The sequence below is a fragment of the Microtus oregoni genome, unplaced genomic scaffold, assembly GCF_018167655.1.
Source record: "Microtus oregoni isolate MIOR12 unplaced genomic scaffold, Mior012 000022F_ref0000154, whole genome shotgun sequence".
Taxonomy (NCBI): Eukaryota; Metazoa; Chordata; class Mammalia; order Rodentia; family Cricetidae; genus Microtus; species Microtus oregoni.
In genome coordinates, this window is record NW_024543081.1 from 28,783,448 (window position 1) to 28,801,430 (window position 17,983).

Genomic DNA, 17,983 nt, shown 5'->3' on the forward strand with positions numbered 1-17,983 from the left:
CATTAAGAGTTACTGCGCTCCCACAGATAGAAAGGAACCTCCCAGCAACCAAACCTCAAGCTTTTCTACTACTTTGCAATATCCTGGTAACTCAAATTTTGTTTCTCCACTTTTCAAAGGTGACCACAGACGCTTCCAAACCATGGAAAGAATCCATCTTACATGTTAGGGGATTAGGTCTAGCAAGACGTAAGGACAGCCGTTTTCAGGAAACCCCAAAACCTTGTCACCTCCTTCTTGCTATGGATTTTCCGTTGTGACACTTTCAATTCATGAATCATGCACTAAGTTTTCGCTTGGATCATTAAGGTTGACAACATCTCGCAGTGCTAAAGAGCATGATGAAAGCGGGCCAGGCTTGGTGGTACAGGTTTTTCATCCATCACTTGGGAGATGCCTTAGTTAGGATTTCTATTGCTATGAAACAACATGACCATGGCAACTCTCATAAAGAAAAACTATTTAAGGTCTTGGCTTGAAGTTCAGAGATTTAGTCCGTTATCATCATGGTGGGACAAGATGGTATTCAGGCAACAAGGTGCTGCAGCTGAGAGTCCTATATCTTGATCAGCAGGCAACACTTGGTATAGCTTGAACACAGGAGACCTCAAAACCCACCCCTCAGTGACTCACTTCCTCCAACAAGCCATGTTTACTTTGACAAGGCCACAACTCCCATTAAGGATGCTCCCTTTGAGGAACATTTTCTTTCAAACAACCACAGGAGGTAAACGCAGGATAATCATTATAATTTTGGGGCCAGGCTAGGCTACATGATGAGAACCTGTGTCAAAAACTAAAAGCAAAAATAAACTAAAGAGAAATTAAACATTTTGTGAGTTTTGAGCCTATTATTTAATTTCTAGGAATATACCTTTGATGTGCTCAAAGATCCACACTTGTAGCTAAGGGATGTTCTTTGATACATTATGTATTTAAAAGAAACTTAGAAACTCCTTACTTCTATTACATCATCTTGCTGTAAAAGATTATGCAACCATGTAAGCATTCTAGTATTGTTCAAAGTGATATTTTAAATCTAGGAAAGATTAACAATACAATATTAATGTATAAAATCAGATTAGAAAGCAAGGTGTACAATATAATTCCTTAACTCCTTTTTAAATGTATATATTTACACAATAAAAATTCTGGAAAATGTAGGCCCTCTTATTAGTAGTACCAGAATCTAGGACTCCCATAGTTTCAAGCTAGTTCTTATAGTAAATCCATATGACTAGTTCTAATTAAAATGCCTCTATAAACTATGAATGAGTATTACGAAAATTGCAATGTGAGAAAGATGAATAATTGAGAAGAGGTAAAACATTGGAGAACAAAAATCTTAAGGGTTTTTTTTTTTTTCATGAGTTCTATCAAGTTCCAAGCAAACACAAGACAGATATATTTATAACAACATACATGGTCTTAATAGCTACAAGAAAATCAACATACAAAGAAGACAGAAGTACCCTATGCAGAAAGCATCTTGTCAATCAGACAAGCCCACAGTGAGTCTTCTAGAGACAATCTCAGGTGAAAAAGAAACTCCATTATGTACTTAAAGATGGGTTCCGAGGCACATATAAGGTGTATTCCTCTTCCTGAGTCCCTGGAATCTTGGCATCTGTCTAGCCATTCTAACCAGTATGACTCTATACTGACTCTGAACTTGATTCCAGCCCCCAACATTGTGCCTCTAGATGCCAGGGTATGTTTAAATATGAGGCACAGGTAACCAGAAAACCTAGTGTGCAGCTAACTTGGCCAAGGACTGTGTGCCTCACCAAAGGAATTCTCAACCAAAAGGTGATCTCATTTTCCACATTGTCTTCCAGTTTTCAACCATGCGGAGATGCATTACATTTTCTACAGGATCTCAGCATATACCGCAGCTGGAATCCAAGGGACAGAGCCATTTTTGTCAGTTTCACACCCTCCCTTCCTACACACAACTGTTTAACTGGGCAGTAAAGACTTATTGTAGTATTAGCGTTCATAACTAATCTGAGGGCCAAATGCTCACTCACTGAAGCATTAGCTGTCTTTCCGGTAGGTTGGAGAAGAGAATCTCCTTTGAAGAAATTTAAAATCCATGTAGCCCACCATCTTGAAGCTCATCTCTCTTCCTGCATTGGTCCTGACTGGCCCTAAGATCTGGAAAAACTGTATGTATATTGAAAGGGCCAGCAAAAGACTAGTCCAGTCAACATTTGGTCATGGATAGGGGATGGACTCCTAGGGTCCTCCCCACTCCCAAGAAACTATTGGCAGTTGATGGCTCCTGGGGGAGGGGAAGGCATTGTCTTCAGTGTGGTTGTCACATCTGAGAGCCCCACCCATTTACATTCATGCTCATACAACAGCTCAATAAACTCAGTGAGTTAAAAAAAAAATCAAAACAAAATTGTATAAAAAAGGGAGAGCATTTGCTGAGAGGAGAGAAAATTAATGGGGAGGGGTAGAGAGAGTAAGGAGAAGTGTGCTCAGAATGTTATATATATGTGAGATATATACATATATGTGTGTGTGTGTAAGTATGAAATTGTCAAAGAATAAATTAAAATTTTTTAAATTATATGGAAAAAAATCTTGTACATCTTGATTTTTAAGAAAATTTGTTTCTTGGAAGCAAGCACACCATAAATGCCACACAAATTAATTGAAATGTGCATTTTAATCTTACCTTTATTACCAAGTGATATGAATACTAATAATGGTTGCACGAGTGGCTGTTACAGTAAAACTAAAATATTATACTAAACACAATAGATGTTTTCACAAATGTACAGTGTAAGATGTTAGATGTTCTTCATCTGCCAGTCCTTGGCCTGACCCAGAAAACAGCATCAGACCCTTCCTTTTAATGGCTCCACTATCTGTCTCTCAAAGCTCCCAAGTTAATGGTTCCTCTATGTCTGTACCAAGAAGGAAGTCAGAAAGTGTGATAGGGGAGAAGATGTTAGGTCCTCCTGTGTCAGACCAGAAAAAGGAGGAGTGTTTCTTCAGATTACATTTAATACATCAGAGGTAATCACATGATCATCCCTAAATCACTGCAAGGAAGACTGGGGAAGGAAGGCTGTGTGCTCAGCAGGAAGTAGAGAGGAGTTAAGTAAGCCAAGATGGGCATAAAAACAACAGCACAACAGTCTCTAGAGTGTGCCCTGGGAGCTGGCAAGGTGAACCCCAATCTGTCATAATTGCATCCTCAGGGCTGCTCAAGAATAATAATGATATGAGACTCTGTCAAAAAGTTCAACTCTCATCCCAGGATCCCTCTTCTTAAGAATTACAAAGGGTTTTTCTGTTGTTGTTGTTGTTGTTGTTGTGGTTGGTTTGTGTGTTGGGTTGGTTTTTTTGGCAGGGGGAGGGGTTGTTTGGTTGTTTGGTTGGTTGGTTGGTTTGGGTTTTTTTTTTCATTTTCTTTTTCAGAGGGGAACAGAAGGCCTTCAAAAAGAGAGCTGGAAAAACAAGAGGTTCATCCAAATAACCCTGAGTTAGACTGAACATTAAATTTACCCAAATCATATTCCTTACTCAGCCCAGGTAATTTGGGGTTTTCCCTAAACAATAAGCCTACCAATTAGTAATATTGTGTATTAATCACCCTAGCCAGTCTCTCCTCACCATAGGTTTTACCTGAATTGATATTTCATGAAGGAAAGAGAGGAAATGGAGGAACGAAAAGAAGACAGAATGGGAGAGAAAGGAAGAAGATAATATAGAAAGAGGGAGAGAGCATTTCCCCTTTTTATATGCGTTATGTGGTCCGTCCTTCAGAGGACGACTACTACAAGCATTTAAATCTAGCCTCGCTAGTGTGAGGGCAGCGACAGAAGGTAGCTCTGAGTCATGGAGCCCAAAAGTGTTTGAGATTAGGTTGTCACTCCCTTTAGTCATGTGGGTCTGTAAGAAAATAGGCACAAGGATAACTTATCCTTAACTCCTGCAAGAAGAGACCCAGGTCTCATGGAGACTTGACTTGATTTCAGGGGTAGCTTCTGGGGTAGGGAGGCTTCATCTTTTTAAATCACCTCTTAAAGTAGGCTTCATGCCTATAAGCATAAAGGAAGCAGCTCTGTTAGAAAAATATCCTAACTGTACTCAAAGCCAAACTGACCCTCTTGGTGTTAGGTACTGCAAAGAGGATACAGATGGAAAATCTTCTTTTTAATCACATCTGACTGAGATAAAAATGCTTCCACTGCCTTGTTCCCTCAGCCTAAATTCTCATCCAGATCCAATCATCACAGTCCAATATCAATAAAGTTGCAGGATGATCAGGTGAACTAGTAGAAGGAAAAACTTAGCAGTATTTTTCAAAATCTGATGCGGATTAATTGTGTTCATATTTTTGGAGCCAGTGATTAAATTTCTGACCTCATTTCAAAGGAAATGTTCTTCATTTTAGAAAATAAAAAAAAAAACTTTTATGTAAAATTCCATTGTAGACCTGTTCATGACAGCAAATGCCAATAACAGGGGTTGACTAAGTTAATTTGGCAAGCAGAATACACCAAAGGTGTTTGAGATTATGCATGTACATATATATCAAAGGTAACCTTTAGCTCCATTCACCTGCAAATTATTACAAATTGTAAATTAGTAAACTGACCTTTGGAAAACTCCAGCGTGTGTGAAAGAGTGAGGCTCACCTTTGTCGTGAAGAGTGTGCATGCTTATGCCCTTTGGAGCAGTGAAAGTAACGGACCTTGACTTCTAAAGTTGGACTATTTTAATGGCCACATTTAGGAATAGTTTGAAATTGAATTTAGCTATCGGTTTTAAAAATAATGCCATTTTACAAAACCACCGAGTTACATTTAAAATACTATGTTAAGGGGGGGGGGGAGATGCAAGAAAAATTGCTTATTCAAATTGATAGAAGATCCAGATAGGTTTGTATCCCCCCCCACACACACACACACTTTTTCCTATTTCTAAAGTTTCTTCAGGAAAAATAATTCTTTGAGAGGTGTAAACACATACACATGCACACACACTTTGCAAACACCCCCTCACTGGCATTTTTCCATTCTCATACTTTAACTATAACCCGAAAGTCATAAGGTCACAAGAAGCCTGGTATTAGCCAGGAAACTCATGGAGTCTTTGCTTTGAGCTGCGATTTGAAGCCTGGGGGTAGGCCCACACCCTAAAGATCCAAGCCAGTCTTCCATTTCTGAATCCACTTTGAGTGTCCTGGAATGATGCTGCCACTGTCCAGCTTGAAGAAAAGGATGCGGGCAATGATTGCATTCCTCTTCCACTCTCTATTGTCCCCTGGTTCTAGAAAGAGTTTTACTGCCTGAGGACCTTCCAGGAATCTGAGGGATCCTAGTGTATATCCCCTATTTCTAGATCTTGAGTGCATCACTGGCAGACAGACTGAGCCACCACAGGGAAGGCTGAGTCCCACCCGCTTTGGTCAACAATCCCCTTATTGTGGGCAGAGTGCACTTTTGTTTCTCTTTTGGCAACAGGAGCACCAAGTCTATGTTAGGAGATTAACTCCAGCAACATTCTAAGAATGCTTTTTTTCCCTCTTTCTCTCCAATACTTAATCATATTGTCTACTATTATGTCTTCATTCCCAGTGTTCTGTCGGAAGAGGTATTTCTTTCCGACTGTGATGTGGACCAGTGGTCCTGTTGGCATGTGCTCAAACTATCCCGTAATGGCAGAGTCCTCTAAAGCTTTAGATCCGGTGTTGAGCTGGACAAGGGAGACTTGCCTTAAGTAAGAGAATCCATTACACTAACCCAGACAATCAACTGGCAAGTTCATATGGAAGTGTGGCCTGGAAGCGTACGTTAGTCAAACATATTGGTTTGATTTTGTGCACCTGAGGAGCTTAGGTAACTTCTGAAGACATTTCTAGTTATTCCAACTCGGGGAGAGTAGTGAGAGGAAGATGAAGAGGGCTGAGGATACCCAGAAGAGGCTCTTCAAAGTCCCGCTAAGTCAGGTTGCCAATATTTCTAAGGTTGTGACCCTTTAATACAGTTCCTCATGCTATGTTGACCCCCCATGAAATTATCTTCATTGCAACTTGATAATTGTAATTTTGTTACTGTTATGAATCATAATGCAAATGTTTGCTCTTTTCGGTGGTCTTTGGCAACCCCTGTGAAAGGGTCGTTCCCTAGGGTTGGGATCCACAGGTTGAGGACCACTGTGCTAGGCACACCCGGCTCCACCCCACAACAACAGCAAAGAACTGGGTAGCTTAAAATGACCATCCTGCCGTGGCTGAGAAACCTGGTCATTTTCAGACTTAGGTAAGCAGCTGTTCCCAGGAGGGATGGGCCTCCTCCTCAGGGCCCAAAGGAGTTTCTGATTTGGTAGGGCCAGGGTGGGGCCAGTAAATTTGCATTTCTCACAAGTCTGAAGGCGATGCTGATGGTGAAGGTTTGGGAACCCAAGTCAGAGACCTGCTATCTGGAGCATCAGAAAGTATCCCTAGGAAAATGACGTGCGAACGGTTAGCAGACACGAACGGAGGAAGAACATACCACTTTGCAAGCAGTTTAGGAGAGAAGCCCAGAAAGAGAAAGATAGGACCTAAAGATCAAGGAACTGTCATGCAGGCATAAAAATAAGCAGCACTCGAGAGGCGTTCAGGATATTTAAGGACAGTAGCAAAGGCAGTAAAAAGATTTTTTACCAGGGATCCGGAGAACTTGCCCAGACAGGTGAGGTGAAGAGGCAGAGTAAGGCATGTCGCCTACAGCTCCGCACAATAAATGGACATGCTTATAGCCATGTTTTAGATTCTAAACATAGCTCAGCTTTGGACTACCTATATGGTCAGGGACAAATTATTTATCTTCCCTGAGCCTCAGTTGCCTCGCCTGTAAAATGGGAACATTCAGGGCCAGTTCACTGTCTGTCCTGCGAATAAATGAGATCACATTCATAAAAGTGTCCAGCGCAGGGGAGGGCTCAATGAATGTTAATTTCCTTCTATTAAGACGAAATGATGAAAGGACAAGGGGCTCCTCCAGCGTCTCATTTGCATCTCAAAGAGAACACAGCAAAGCATGATGTCAGCAACGCAGTTCCGTCCAAAGAGCCCTGCATCACCAGTGTGTGCCAGACCTGTGCCAGGGCCTGCTGTTGGCATGCTCAAGTGCAAATTAGGCAACCGCCTGCCCACACAAAAATGCTGCACAGCTAATGCTAGGCTTGTAGATACCATCACAGAGCTCAGGCCAAAGTTACCTCATTTATAGATGTTTGGATACTTCACAGGCCCTTTTTACCATTTCCCTTATTGTTTTGTAGCCTGACAATGGCTAGGAGAAATAGCATTTAGAACCACAGTAAATAATAATACTTAACACTTAAATAACATTTGCCATCTTCAAAGCCCTTTGCAAACACACATAAATTAAGATGTACCCAGCCCCAGCCTTGGGAAAGTGTTATTATCGTTGTTTCTTCAAGACAGCAAAGAGGATGAGGTAATGCAGTTGTCCAAAGCCCGTGGCCAGTTGGCATCAAAGTGGGCTGCTTTCATCCAGTCCAGGCATCCCAGGTAGGTCCACTTCAGAGGGAATGTGGATGTGGACTCTTCCCCGGGGCCACAGGTGAGATGCATTGAGTTTCACGGGAGGAGGTTGGTCCTCTTTTCCAGTTACGCTCATCAGTCCCACTGCGCACAAATGTCCCCAGCATCAGCCAGATCAGCCTTCAGGGGATGGTCCTGCTTTGGGCCATTACTGACTCTTTAACGCTCATATTCTGCAACCTCCCAGAAAACTGCATTAACGTCATGATCTTTTCTGTGTGTTCCATAATTATGTAATTTAAGAGTGATACTATCTCTCAAAGTGTCCTCATCTGTAAACTGAGAAGATAATGACCCCCAGGGTAGCTGCGAGGACAATATACAGAAAGTGCCAGGTGGGTAGGCAATCCATGTAAGCCAAGAGTCCTTTATTGTGGTATGATTGACGTCATTACCATTGTATTTATTTCATTATTTATGGTAAGCATGCTCTGTCTTAGGGTGTTTCTAACAGCACTCTTGTGAAGACCAGGAGGTAAACCATCCCCTGTGGAAGCCTAGGACGAAGAAGGAAAAGAAGCTAGCTTAAAACCCATAGCTAATGGCTAACAGAGGACTGCAGAGCCAGGGGGATGTTGTATTCTCCCCTCTTCCACACTCTCCTTAAACAATGGTACTTCTGCTTTTTCCACCCAATAACCCTTCACCAATCCAAAAGACCAATTCTATTTATTAAGCTCCTATTGTATGCCACACACATTCTTAGGGGTTTCAGGATTTATAAAATATCTTTAAGGCATTTGTTTTCCAGAAGATTCTGGTCATGTGGAAAAGATAAACAATTTACAGCTGCTTCTGGAAATCCAACCTGTAAAGGGCCCATCTAGAATGGCTACTCCCAAGTCTGGGGAGTACCTAAATGTATGCATGTGAGGAGGATGTGGGTTTCAATCCCTAGAACCAATGGAAAGTTGGATCAGGTAGTACATGCCTGCAATCCCAGCACACCTACTGCAAAATCAGTGGTGAAGAAGGGATCCCTGGACGCCAGCTGATGCAAGCAGCAGCAACATCAAAAGACTTTGTCATAAACAAGAAGCGAGAAAGGACTGATAGCTTAGGCTCCCCTCTGAACTCCACATATGTTCCTCAATGTACATGCACTCATGAGAATGACCACAACCGAAATGTGGTATGTGGAAAGTACCATCTAGCCATCCCCACCCTCCTCTATCTCTACACCTGTGTCACAGAAAGAGCGACATTCTAGAAACTTTGCAAGGGTATTGGATGAGATTCCCGCTTGCCCCAGGACGGAAGTATTTCTCTCTCTCTCTCTCTCTCTCTCTCTCTCTTTTTTTTTTTTTTTTTTTTTTTTTTTTTTTTTTTTTTGGTTTTTCGAGACAGGATTTCTCTGTGGTTTTGGAACCTGTCCTGGAACTAGCTCTTGTAGACCAGGCTGGTCTCGAACTCACAGAGATCCACCTGCTCTGCCTCCCGAGTGCTGGGATTAAAAGCCTGTGCCACCACGGCCCGGCTAGAAGTATTTCTTGTTTACTTGTTTAGATGGCTGGAAACCCTTCATGCTGATTCAAATCGGGGGCTATTTTTTTGTGTATTGTTTTAATTAAGTGTGAAGGCTGAGGGGGGTCAGAGGTACCCAGACCCAAGCCCAGTATTAGCATTCTTCTATACGTCTAACCTGACTTCACAGACACTGAACTTCCCCTCAAATAGAGGTAACAGAATGCAAATGGGGAAACTATAAGAAACCAAACATACAGTACTCAACACCAAGGGACACACGAGAGCACTTCAGAGAGAATAGCAGCTATTGCTATCATTGCGATAGTATTATAATAATCTCTCATTTATATTTTCTTAACAAATATGGAAGTAAATCTCAATGCAAAAAAAGTGGCAATGATCCTGCTATATCTCTCCTGTATATCGTTTTATTGTGGACTAGTTATCTGGTATGATAGAGATGGGCCTCTTGAAAATATTATAGCTATTCATGGTATAATTACATAGGCTAATGACTTTCATTGAAAATCAGTGCTTTTTGTTTTAGTGATATCAAGAGCTGAGTTTAGGAACACTGGTCAAATCAAAAGTAAAAATTAAGCCAGAATGGACACTCACTCCTGGAGTTCTGGAATTTGGGAGACTGAGCCAGGAAGATTGCCTTAATCCCCGACTGTACTACTATTCAGTTTCTGAGAAGCCGGATACCCTATCTGAAAACACTAAAAGTAGACAAAATAAGAAGGAAAGAAAAAAATCTACTAAATAAGAAAGAGTAATGGACCTAGTACAAAGGAACAACTTACTGGAAACAGAGAGCAAGTTGGGGCCCAGCTCTGCTTCCTACCAACAACAGATCAGGGGAATCAGCCATGCCATGACGCTTCTTTCATTTACACTACAGAAATTGTAACAGCACGCTTAATAAGTTGCTGAGGATCCAGTGAAATAAAACATATAAAAACAAGACACATCGCAAACACTAAAAAAAAAAAAAAAATTCTAGCTGCGGTACTGATTCTCTGGGTAGATTTACTCCATAGAAGTAAGAAGTCCAGGATGAGGAAGTGATGGGAGGGGCTCTTGGGATAGGGAAGACTGGAAAGGTATTGAGTTTAATCCTTAAACACCCACGGTGAGCCGCACAGCAACAACACGTGACTCTCGGTATAGAAACATCTGAGCTAAAATCCTAGTTCTAGCTCCTGGGCTGTGAGACTGTGAGATTGACTGATTTGCCTCTCCAGGTCTCTGCTTCCTGATGTGGTAAGAAGTACCATCTACATGGCTGACTCTGGGTGAAGCTCATACACTTGATCCCTCGGAGCAGCCTGAAGAGTAAAGGGCACCTTGTGAATGCTCTATTTTCCTCTGACCAACCTAGAGAGGAAAGGCAGCTTGGGAGGCATTCTTTTCTGGGTGCTTTGGGGACTAGAATCAATTGCCTCCTGCAGAAAGTGCTTATAGGGATAATGGTGAATGGCACAGTGCTTATCTGGAAAAATGGCATTGGAAGCCCAAGGCCCTTTTGACCAGAGATCTGCTGCACAGGGAAGGGGACAAAGGTGGGTAGCAGTTGTGTGTGGTATTTACTGCTTGAGAGTTCATGGGACACAGTTCAATCATTTAGCCCAGATATTACAATTATAGATACTTAAAAAGTAACCTCAAACTTAGAGCCTTAAAGGGACCTCTGGCTTTAAAGGGAGAAGTGGGGGAAAGGAGAGGGAAGAAGAAAGGGGGCAGGCAGGCAGGAAGAGAGAGAGAGAAAATTGAAAATTACACAAAACCAGAATTTACTTGAATTGAAAAGCTAAGCTGTAAGAAATCCTTTACCCTCTTCAAGGAGGCCCTGAAGTTTGCTTTGGTGAACTCTGACATCCCTCCCAGCTCTCGGAATCTGTAGCCTTCCCCACGGACCCTGCATGGTGGTGATTAACATTCCCTTTTCCCAAGATGCGTGGCGCGAGCTTTCATCTTGCAGTGTTTATAAATGCCTTTGAAAGTGGAATGTGCCCTGTACATATGCAGAGCTATCATTAATACGATGTCCAAACACCTCTCCCCACATGATAGCCAAGGAACAAAGCATCGAGGCTGTGAACGTGAGAGACATTTCGCAGGAAGCATGTGTGTGCACACACCCCAATTAAGGAAGGCTCTTTATTCTCACCCCTCCTTGAGAGAAACACCAGAACACCTCACGGCAAGCCAGAGGAAGCAGGATCTGAGCCATTCACAGGCTCAGATCGACAACTGGGGGACAAAATTAGAGCATAATTGGTTCTTTCTCATGGAGCTTCTTTTGGCTATAAGGCGTTGAGCAAGGAAGGCACTATGGGAGACATAACAGGGACCTATGCTGACACTTCAGAAGTAACAGGGGCATTGTTGACCTCATATCTAGGTTTATTCTCAGGAGACAGATTTCCAGGCGAGTCACTGAGCTTCAAAGGCAGCATCCTCAACAGGGTGGAGGAAGTTCCTGCTTATGGGCACTCAGAGGCACGTGGTTCAGATATGTCTCTGTGATGGCAAAGTTCATTGCTCCAAAACATTTTTGTTCATTAAAACTTTTAAGGACCCATGAGGGTCAGGACCCCTGTTTGTGATAGCTCATGCAAATAAAATTTTGCATCGTGTCTCACACAGATCATACATTTCCTGAAGTTCTGCAGAACTCCCTATAGGACTCTCTGGGTTCTTTCTTGCCCCCTTTCATAAATGTGATACCGAAAAGTCAGAAGGGGTTCAAAGCAAGGAGTAGATAATTCTCCAACCCTTAGCCCAAGGCATCTGGTCCACTGCAGGGTACCAGAGATACCTGAAACAAATACTTGTTGGAAGAGGGATAAACTGAGACTGAAGAGGTGAAATAGATAACTCTCTTGCCTTTCAAGGCATGAAGACAAGACTTCTGACCCCCAGGACCCATGTAAATGACTCTTAGGAAAAGCAGCCTATTAGTAATTCCAGCGCTAAGAAGGCAGAGATAGAGGACCTAGGAGCAAGACAGGCTGCTTCCATAAATAAGGTGGAGAGGAACATCAAACTTGAGTGCACATGGCTGGGCACACATAAATGCTCCACCACATACAATAGAACATGCATACATATACAAACCACACACATGTTTTTGTTTTTTTTTTAAAAAGCAAAACCAATAAATAAAATAATTGCTGAATTGAGGTATTTTTGAGGCACTGATCTTTTAGTTGTAGCTCTGAAGTCTTTGGTGTTTTAGTTACTTAATAAATAGGAGTCATGTCAAGGACATGTGCAAGATGAAATATTTGCTTTCTTCATCCCATGGTAGCAGAGGATTAAAAAACAAATCAGTCGGGTATATGGGGGTGGGCTGTATTTAGTCTTAAAACTCAGGATACTGAGCCAGGTGACTCTCTATGAGTTCAAGGCCATTTTGGTCTACATAGTAAGGTCCAAGCTACCTGTCTTGATACAAAACAAAGAAAGTAAAGCCATCTTCTCTTTTCTGTTCTATTAGTTATATATCCAGGTTTTTAGTGGTCAGTAGCCAGATGATAATTTTATATAATAATGGGTTTCATTGTGGAATTTCTGTATATGCATATCATATACGTCGAGTATATTCAGGTTCCATTGCCCTTTCTGGTGCCCACTTTGCACTTTTGCTGGCTCCCTTCATTTTCCTCAATAGTCCTACTGCTGGGTCTGATTTTCTTATCAAGATTCTACTAACAAGAAAACATACATTTGACTTTCTGAGACTGACATTTTTCATTTAACATCATGATCTCTAGCTCTGTCTACTTTCCTGCAAGCAACACAATTATTTTCTCTTTTACATCTAATTTTTTTTTGTGTGTGTGTGTGTGTGTGTGTGTGTGTTTGTGTGTTGGGGTTGGGAAGGACCCAGGCTGATTCAACAACTTAGCAACTCTTCAAAATAATCCCTGTCTTGAACATTCAGCATCTCCACAGCAAATGCAAAAGTCAAAACCTGGAGAGGTTTGCTTTAAGAAATTTTAGGTGAATCCCAAAGCCGGCAGACCCCCAGCCACTGCAGTTCCATTTCATCCCCAGCTTCAGTATACTCCCTAAGCCTTCCATCATCCCTCCATCAGAAGAAGAACAGCAGCAGGTGAAACATGTAAACACTCACAAGCTAGCATTTACTGCTCACTAGGGTTGAGCGCTAACCCTCCAGCAAGTTCCTTATTTCTAAAAGGAAGAGGAAGGAGAACCTGCAGAGAGACAGGGCGGGGGGGGGGGGGGGAGCTGAGAGAGAGAGAGGTAAGGAGGGAGGTAAGGAAGGAGGAAAGAAGGGAGGAACAGAGAAGGGGGAAGGGAGTTAGAGAGCAAGAGAGCTTCTGAAAGTTAAACCTTCTTCTTTCTTTGTTAAAGTTGTCATTTTCCCTGAATCAATACACCACCACCATATGGGTATGCAAACAAGGAGCTCTAAGGACTCCTGAAAGGCAGAGGCCCAGGTGGAAGGCCACATGTGTTCTCCCCTCCCTGGTCTCTCGCTGGACCTTTGTATATTACTCTACTCCAGCACTTCTCCCCATTGAGGGCTTCCAACTTCCGGCCACCTTGAGGGGCTTTCTGGTAAAGTGCCACAGGAAGATAAAATTAGAAAGCAGGTTTTCTTTCTTTCCCTCACTCAGTTAGTCATACACACCCCAGAAATACCCTCTACCTTCCACCCTCACACACATAGGATTCCGAGCCAGCTTCTAGCTGCTTCTAATCTTCTCCTCAGACTCTTCTCTTTGCTTGCCTGCCCCTTGAACGTGAGCCCCACAAGCTTCTACATTTTCACTTTTCCCTTCTGTCTGCCAAGTCTGCTGTCCTCACTTAGGATGTGTGGTGGCTTTGCTCATAGTCTCTGCACTCAGCAAGCTGAGGCAGTACAATGGCTGCAAGTTCAAGCACAGCCAGGCCTGAAATATGATATTCTGTCTCAAACACCAAAACCAGCCAGCCAACAAAAGCACAAATAAATTAAAACAAACAAACTTTAAAAAGTTAAAGGATGTGACTAAAGCCAGAACTTCATAGGGAAACAACCCTGTCTAACAAGGACTAGTTCTGATGGTAGCTGGTAGCAAGCAGATCACTCATTGCCGAGCAGACATGGTTACAGGGAAGCTACCATGAGCCCACTGCTACAGGCTTGTAACTCCCAGCTCAGCCTCAAATGTGGGCACTAAATACAAAAATCTGCTAAATAAGCACTCACTGTGATCTACACAGTTTTGAAAAGATGTGTTCTCTCTTCTCACCAATAGCCCTTCTTAGTCACTCATGTTAATCAAAAGGGAAAAACAGAGAGAGAAAAGCTGTGTGTCATTTGCTCCTCGGGATTAAGATAGTTCGCTTGTATTGAGTTTGTATTCAGAGATGGTTGCGTTAATTCTTCCTGGATGAAGCATTGTGAACCAAGCACCCTGCATAGCTCTTCAAAGCCTCCAGGAGAATCAGGGGAATCAGGAGGGAACCCTGAGCAGCTTCTGTATGGGTGACCCCATACCTGAGAGATGTTTCAGGGTGGTACATTAAGAAGCGTCATCTTTTAGAAGTAAATTTTAGAAATACATCTTAAATAATTGTCATAACTGGTACCAGTTAGTTTTTCTTTTATAACATGTCTATTAAGGACTTTTTCTTTAAATGAAAGAAGATATAAGTAGATTTGGATAATACAGATGATCAAAAATACAGAGTTAAGAGGCTGGAGTGATGACTCAGCAGCTAAGAACACTGACTGCTCTTCCTGGAGGACTCAGGATCCATTCCCAGCATCCATATGTTGGCTTACAACCATCTGTAACTCTAATAGAAGGGGATCTAAAGCCCCTTTCTGGCCTTTGTGGACACTGCATGCATGTAGCAACAGCTCTTCCCTTCCCCCATCACAAGATTCTTAGCTAAATAACAATTCCTTTGTCTCCAATGTTTCAACAGTCGGATAGCCAAAGGGAGGGACATGGGCATCTCTTTAGAATGCCTTCATTCATGCCAAGGTGGTTAGGGTTCCAGGTTATGGTCAGTCATCTGTTTAAATGAAAAGGAAAACTTACCCAACCCCACATGGAACTTTTTGTTCTTGATCTTGCCTGATTGCCTAATTCTGCCTTGTGCTGGTGATTGGGTTGCAGTATCAAAATGCATTAAAGAAAATATGTATTTTAATTTTATAGTTTAACATATATTTTGATATGTGTTGACTTACTCTAGCCAGAGGACGATACATATTGACTTACTGTAGCCAGAGGACTTGATTGCCTTAAAAAAACAGCTATCTTGGCATCTTGGCGCCTCTGCCCATCCTCTCTCCATCTCTGCTTCCAGTATCCCAAGAAGGGGGAATTATGCCTTTTCCTACCTAGTGACACGTGCCTTTTCTCCTCAGAGTCCCCAAGACACTGACATGGAATCGAAAATTTGCAATGCAGAATGACACCATTTTGGAGTAGAAATAAACACAGCCTAGTGGCACATGCCTGTAATCCAAGCACTCATGAGGCTGAGAGGAAAGCATTCAAAGTGCAAGGCCAGCACTAGCTAGATGAGTCCACCTCAGTATGAAAAAGACATCCAAAAAAGAGTTAAATGGATCTGGTAGAAAAGCAGTCTTGTGCTTTATTTTAAAGAAAGAAATACTGAGCCCTGAGATTAAGTCAGATGCACTTAATATTGCAATCTCGAAACCTTTGAGACAGTGCCTAGAGGAGATGGGGTTGGGGGGCAGCACATACAACAGTGAACTGAACTTGTTAGGAATAAAATTTTGCTGAAAGCTATATAGAATTACTTTTCCTCCTTAAGTGAGGACCTCCATGCTACTTGTGGAGAACATACCTCCACACTTTCCCTAGTCAACGTTGACTGGATTTAGAATCACTAAAGAGACAACACTTCTGTGTATTTCTTTAAGGGCCTTTCCAGAGTAGTTTAACTGAAGAAGTAAGGCTTCCTCTGAGTGAGGATGGCACCATTCCATGAACTTGATCCAGAAAAAAAAAAAAATGGAATAACATTCGTTCATCTCTCCCTGCTTCCTGACCGCAGATACAATGTGACCCGCTGCCTCATGCTTCGCTGCTTAACTTCCCTACCACTCTGAACCCACAAGGCAATGAAACTCTAACATTCTTAAGTGACTTGGTCAGGTAGTCTATCACAGCAATGAGATAAGTAACTAACATATCAAATATCAAAATATTAAAGACAAATAAGATTTGTCCATGGGTGAATCTGAGTGGGTAGAAATTTTTGGCTCGACGTTACCTAATGCCCTATGAATGCCTACTTTGGACCTGGCGTATTGCTTCTTCACTTTCTCAAGGTTTGTAAAATTATCAGTCCATGTATTTAGAGGTGGCAGAAGATCTATTTTAAAATCCCTATGATTATAATTTCTCTCTCTCCCCTTTCATTCATAAATAAACATCCAAAAGGTTATTGCTTCTCCCACCCTGGACCCAAGAACAATAGACTGGAGTAAGCATGAGCCTCAAACACAAACCAGTCCACAGACCAAACCTGACCAGTGACTCCCTAAGCTTTCCTGGAGGAACAAGAAAGCACACTCATCAGGTTGCTGGCACAGGGGTGATACTCTCCAGTAAACCTGACTGATAACAATGTTTTCCTTCATTTACCAATGAGGCTGAAGAGAGAGGATTATTTCCATATTTGCAAATTAATTGAGGATTAAACCGTAATTGAATGCCTTTTATTTTATTTCACACATCAGAAGACTGAGATCCAGAGTGAGTTGCCCAAAGTGCCTGACTGGTCGGGGACAGAGAAAGTCCACAAGAATTTTATGACCTGTAATTCCTAGCCTGACTACTAGTCTGCTGTAGTATCAATATCATCAGGTATTTCAATCACTTGTATTATAATCTGAGAAACTCCTGGGGTATGAAATTCCCAGAAGTCATTCTTAGAAGACAGCAACTGACATGGCTACTATTGCATTTAACCTCAAGCTGGGTCTTACGAGCCCTCTGTGATAGGTGCTAACAGTAAATCAAACACATTCCATTTTGCTGCCTGGGAATTGACATCCACATGCCCAGAAAAGTTTTTGGCTGATCTTCCCAGGATCAGGATTCTCATTTTGACTGGCCATTCATAGTGCTGCTCTCCAAATGTCTCAGAAATGTGTTCAAACTAGGCAGTGGGCTCACGTTTATCTGATAATTCAAGACCAGCACCAGCCAACTGATATCTTTACATAGTCCTAGACACTTAAATTAGAGAGACGTTTGAGGTTATATGGTCCAACTTTCTAATTAATAAGTGTATACTCTGAGGTTCTAAAAGATTTGGTTTAAAACCACTCCAAACAATTAGTGCAGGGCCTTTCAAACATTATAAGCATTTCCCAAGACTTGGGTTCCCAACAGTAATGTGGAAACAGACCACTGCTACTTCAAAAAAAGCTGCAGGATGAACCAAGTTCAGGACCAATGTAAGTATAAAAAAAGAATAGGTATTAATATACCCAGAGGGTGGCCATTTGGCTTCATTTGTGTTCAGGGGTGTATGTATGTGCAGGTATACATGCAGGTATACTGACCTCGAGGTCATTGGGTATGCAAAGCTGTCTGGTTAGTGATCTCCAGGTAGCCCTCCACCCCCACAGAGCTGAGATTGCACAGCTTCATTTAAACCTAGGTCATGGAGATCAGACTTGTGTCCTCATACTTGCAGGACAAGCACTTTATTGATCAACCCATCAATCCGTATGTTTACAGTTAGTTGGGGAATTACAAGTTAAGATTTGCTATGAATATTTGATACAAGTTTTTGGATGAACCTATATTCTCTTGACTAAACACTTGGGAGAAGAATGGTAAGTTGATGGTAAGAAGCAAATGTTGAACCCTGCACAAAGCTGCCACAGGGACCCTTTAAGGGATCTGGCATTTTATACTCTCA